This window comes from Siphateles boraxobius, unplaced genomic scaffold, assembly GCF_051911475.1.
Source record: "Siphateles boraxobius isolate OS27281-9 unplaced genomic scaffold, OSU_SipBor_1 296, whole genome shotgun sequence".
NCBI lineage: Eukaryota > Metazoa > Chordata > Actinopteri > Cypriniformes > Leuciscidae > Siphateles > Siphateles boraxobius.
Window position 1 is genome coordinate 797,501 of NW_027508915.1, and position 5,000 is coordinate 802,500.

The following is a 5,000-nucleotide window of genomic DNA, read 5'->3' on the forward strand; positions in this document are numbered from 1 at the left end:
TGAAGAAGCTCAGTGAGTCTTTTTTTTTAAACTAAGAAGAACTTTTGAAAAAACTCAAACTCTTTCATGCTCTCTGAAGAATCTCAGAGACTTTTAAAGGCTTTCTGCAGAAGCTCAGTGAGTCTTTTTTTAAACTAAGAAGAACTTTTGAAAAAACTCAAACTCTTTCATGCTCTCTGAAGAATCTCAGAGACTTTTAAAGGCTTTCTGAAGAAGCTCAGTGAGTCTTTTTTTTAAAGTAAGAAGAACTTTTGAAAAAACTCAAACTCTTTCATGCTCTCTGAAGAATCTCAGAGACTTTTAAAGGCTTTCTGAAGAAGCTCAGGGACTCTTTTTTTTTTTTTTTTTTTAAATCAAAAAAGCTTACAGCACCTGGTATTCCCAGGCGGTCTCCCATCCAAGTACTAACCAGGCCCGACCCTGCTTAGCTTCCGAGATCAGACGAGATCGGGCGTGACCAAGGTGGTATGGCCGTAAGCGAAAACTGCTGCCAAAATTGGGCAATTTAAAAGGTTAGACCATTAATGAAGAAAACTAAGAAGAACTTTTGAAAAAACTCAAACTCTTTCATGCTCTCTGAAGAATCTCAGAGACTTTTAAAGGCTTTCTGAAGAAGCTCAGTGAGTCTTTTTTTTAAAGTAAGAAGAACTTTTGAAAAAACTCAAACTCTTTCATGCTCTCTGAAGAATCTCAGAGACTTTTAAAGGCTTTCTGAAGAAGCTCAGGGACTCTTTTTTTTTTTTTTTTTTTTTAAATCAAAAAAGCTTACAGCACCTGGTATTCCCAGGCGGTCTCCCATCCAAGTACTAACCAGGCCCGACCCTGCTTAGCTTCCGAGATCAGACGAGATCGGGCGTGACCAAGGTGGTATGGCCGTAAGCGAAAACTGCTGCCAAAATTGGGCAATTTAAAAGGTTAGACCATTAATGAAGAAAACTAAGAAGAACTTTTGAAAAAACTCAAACTCTTTCATGCTCTCTGAAGAATCTCAGAGACTTTTAAAGGCTTTCTGAAGAAGCTCAGTGAGTCTTTTTTTTAAAGTAAGAAGAACTTTTGAAAAAACTCAGACTCTTTCATGCTCTCTGAAGAATCTCAGAGACTTTTAAAGGCTTTCTGAAGAAGCTCAGTGAGTCTTTTTTTTAAAGTAAGAAGAAATTTTGAAAAAACTCAAACTCTTTCATGCTCTCTGAAGAATCTCAGAGACTTTTAAAGGCTTTCTGCAGAAGCTCAGTGAGTCTTTTTTTTTAAACTAAGAAGAACTTTTGAAAAAACTCAAACTCTTTCATGCTCTCTGAAGAATCTCAGAGACTTTTAAAGGCTTTCTGCAGAAGCTCAGTGAGTCTTTTTTTTAAACTAAGAAGAACTTTTGAAAAAACTCAAACTCTTTCATGCTCTCTGAAGAATCTCAGAGACTTTTAAAGGCTTTCTGAAGAAGCTCAGTGAGTCTTTTTTTTTAAGTAAGAAGAACTTTTGAAAAAACTCAAACTCTTTCATGCTCTCTGAAGAATCTCAGAGACTTTTAAAGGCTTTCTGAAGAAGCTCAGGGACTCTTTTTTTTTTTTTTTTTTTAAATCAAAAAAGCTTACAGCACCTGGTATTCCCAGGCGGTCTCCCATCCAAGTACTAACCAGGCCCGACCCTGCTTAGCTTCCGAGATCAGACGAGATCGGGCGTGACTTTTTTTTTTATTTTTTTATTTTTTTTATTATTTCACAACAACATAATTCACATTACATTTGAACATATTCAAGATCATAATTCACAAAACCTTTTTAAAATACATCTTCTGTCAGAAAAAACAGTTTGTGTTTCTTTAAAATTTTCCTTACTTCACTATTAAAAATCTTGAAAAACAAATCCACATTATTTTCCATTTTAAAATAATTGTACAAAATATGCAAATAATCTTCAACCAATCCTTTGAAAAACAAACACAAGTCCATTACAAAATTCCTATTTTTTGCCACATTCCTTCTTTTCCAGATTGCACTTTTTGCTATGACTAACAACAAATTAATCACTTTTTTATTTCCGTTTTCCTCATTTAGTCCCAACATAAAAATCCTATTCCAACTTAAATCTTCCTCTTTACCTCTTAAATTATTCACTATCTCCTTCATGGCAATGAAAAATTGATTCAGTTTTTCACAGTATAAAAACAAGTGTAAAATACCTTCATCTTCTTTGTTGCAAACTTTACATTTCGCATCTTGTTCTCTCCCAATTTTGCATAAGCGCATTCCCGTGAAAATCACGTTATGTCTTATAAAAAAGTCCAAACATTCTAAATCAGTGTCCATAAATATCCATTTCATGTTTTTCCATATTTCCTTTTCTTCAATCTCTTTAAAATGCCTCAGCCAGAGTTGATTTGCTAATGGCTTTTTAAAAACTGAATTTCTAAAATAATGATAAAACCTTTTAACATTACATGACTTAAAATCTACAAACTTTTCTTGCAATTTTAAGAACACCTCTATTTTATTCTCGCTTTTCTCATCCCTTTGAATAACATTCAACCAATCTTCGGGTATTGCATTTTTTACTTCTTCGTATTGTTTCTTTATAGTGTTTACATTATATTCCTCTTTCGCTTCCTCCAACGCATCAACAATCACTTGCATGGGTAAAAATCCCTCCTTGAATTCATATAGAATATCTCTTATTTTTACAATTCCCACCTCCACCCATTTCTTAAAATAAATTTCCTTTTCTTGTATTACAATGTTTTTGTTTAAAAACAGTGGTTGATTTAAAATGCTATCTCTTCCATATGGTTTAAAATTCACATCTGTTAGAAAAAGTCCCCAAGCACTTAAAACTTCTTTATAAAAATCTGGTATCCCCTGTATCATCCACTTTTTTAACTTCATCCATAAAATGTTATCCCCCAAATTCAAATTCCCACATTTGTTTAAATAAAATTCCATTATAGTTTTCCAATCCCCTTTATTTTCCTCATCCAAATACTTCTTTACCACTTTAACTCTCATACTGTTCATTTTTTGTTCTAAATCTACTAAACCCATCCCTCCTTCTTCTGCCGGTCCAATCAAAGTATTATAAGCTATTCTTGGGGGTTTTTTCTCCCATAAAAATTCTAAAATACATGTTTTCAATCTTTGTCTTACCCATAAAGGCATTGAATTCACATATAAAACATACCACATCTTAGACAGCATCAACACATTTACAATTAAAATCTTTCCCTTTAAATTTAAAAATCTGTTTTTCCAGAATATTAACCTCCTCTCCATTCCTTCTACTACCTCTTCCCACATAATATCTCGTATGCTTTTTTCATTTTTCCCTAAAACCACTCCTAAAATCCTAATTTCTTGTACTTGGGTAAAGTTAAAACACCCTGTTAAAACCGGTACCTTCCCAAATCTCATGTAAACTGTTTTTTCCTCATTTATTTTTGCTCCAGAACCTTGGCAGTACCATTCAACTTTTTCCATGACATGTTTAACACTTAGTTCATTTTTAACTACTATTGTTGTATCATCTGCATATTGATATATATTTTGTATTTCTTTCCCTTCATTCATCTCTATTCCTTTTATTTTATTTTCCTTTTTGATTATCAACCCTAAAGGTTCCGCTACCAGCGAATATAATTGAGCTGATAATGGGCACCCTTGTCTTATTGACCTTGAAATAGCAAACGGTTCTGTTAAAAATCCATTGCATTTCACTTTTGTTATTGTATCCCTATATAAAATTCTTATCCATTTAATAAAATGTTCCCCAAACCCAAATTTCTCTAAAACTGAAAATAAAAAAACATGTTCTACTCTGTCAAAGGCTTTTTCGAAGTCTAAGCTAATGACATAACCATCCTTTTTTTCTCCATTCATGTAACTTATTATATCTCTTATACTGCTTGTTGTTTCTGCTATGTCTCGTCCCTTTACTCCATATGCCTGATTTGTTTCTATTATGCTAGGTAGTACATTCTTTAATCTATTTGCTAAAACCTTTGCTAAAATCTTAAAATCCGTGTTTAACATGGTTATAGGTCTAAAATTTTTTAAAAGTGCTTTATCTCCCTTTCTTTTGTATATTAGCTTCATCAGCCCTAAACTCATCTTCTGATTTAGACCTTCCTTCTTAAAAATCTCCTCATATACATCCATTAAAATCAGACTAATTTCCTCCTTAAAAACCTTATAAAACTCATTTCCTATCCCATCTATACCTGGGCTTTTCTTTGTTTTCAAAAGATCTATTGCCTGTATTATTTCTTCCTGTCCTATTCCTTTATCACATTCTGCTTTGTCCTTAATTTCTACTCTCGTTGATATTTGCTGTAACAGTATATTTTTCTTCTCTTCATCTAACCCCTTCGTTTTAAAAAGTTCTTCATAATAATTTTTTACTTCCTTCAAAATTCCTTTCGTTTCTTGTACTAGTTCTCCATCTTTGCCCTTTATTTCTTTTATCATTTCTGCTCTTCCTTTACTTTTTTCTAAGTTAAAGAAAAATCTTGTACATTTCTCCCCTTCAACCATGTATTTTGCTTTACTTCTCAAACTTGCTCCTTTACATTTACTCTCCTCTATTTTCTTTAGATTTTCTTCCATAACTATTACGTTTTGTATATTTACTTCTCTCTTGTTTAACTCTTCTTTTAATGTTTTCCTTATATCTTTTTCTTTAGCTTTTTTAACTCTCTGAACCAATTTGCTGTATTTTATTGAGTATTTCTTTATTTCGTATTTTACATTTTCCCACCATATTCTTTTATCTTCTAGGTACATCCCATCATTTCTTTCTTCTTCTATTAATATTTCGATCCCTAATTTATAACTTTCACTCTTTAAAATCTCTGTATTTAAAATCCAAACTCCAGGCCCTTTATCCTCTTTTTTAAAATCCATCTTCATTAAAATCATCTTATGATCACTTAAAGAGTTTTCTTTATACAAAATATCCTCAATAAAATATTCTAAACTTCTTGTGCTTAAAACATGATCAATTCTTGTTTGACATAAGAA

The 5,000-nt window shown here is 32.2% G+C and overlaps 2 non-coding genes across 2 annotated transcripts; both read right to left on the reverse strand.

Moving 5' to 3' along the window:
• Nucleotides 1-360: 360 nt before the first annotated feature.
• LOC143754900 (5S ribosomal RNA) lies at nt 361-479 on the reverse strand. The gene has a single exon (XR_013208667.1). It is a non-coding gene; the product is annotated as a 5S ribosomal RNA (ribosomal RNA).
• Nucleotides 480-762: 283 nt separating this feature from the next.
• On the reverse strand, nt 763-881 carry LOC143754901 (5S ribosomal RNA). The gene has a single exon (XR_013208668.1). It is a non-coding gene; the product is annotated as a 5S ribosomal RNA (ribosomal RNA).
• Between the last annotated feature and the right edge of the window lie 4,119 nt (nt 882-5,000).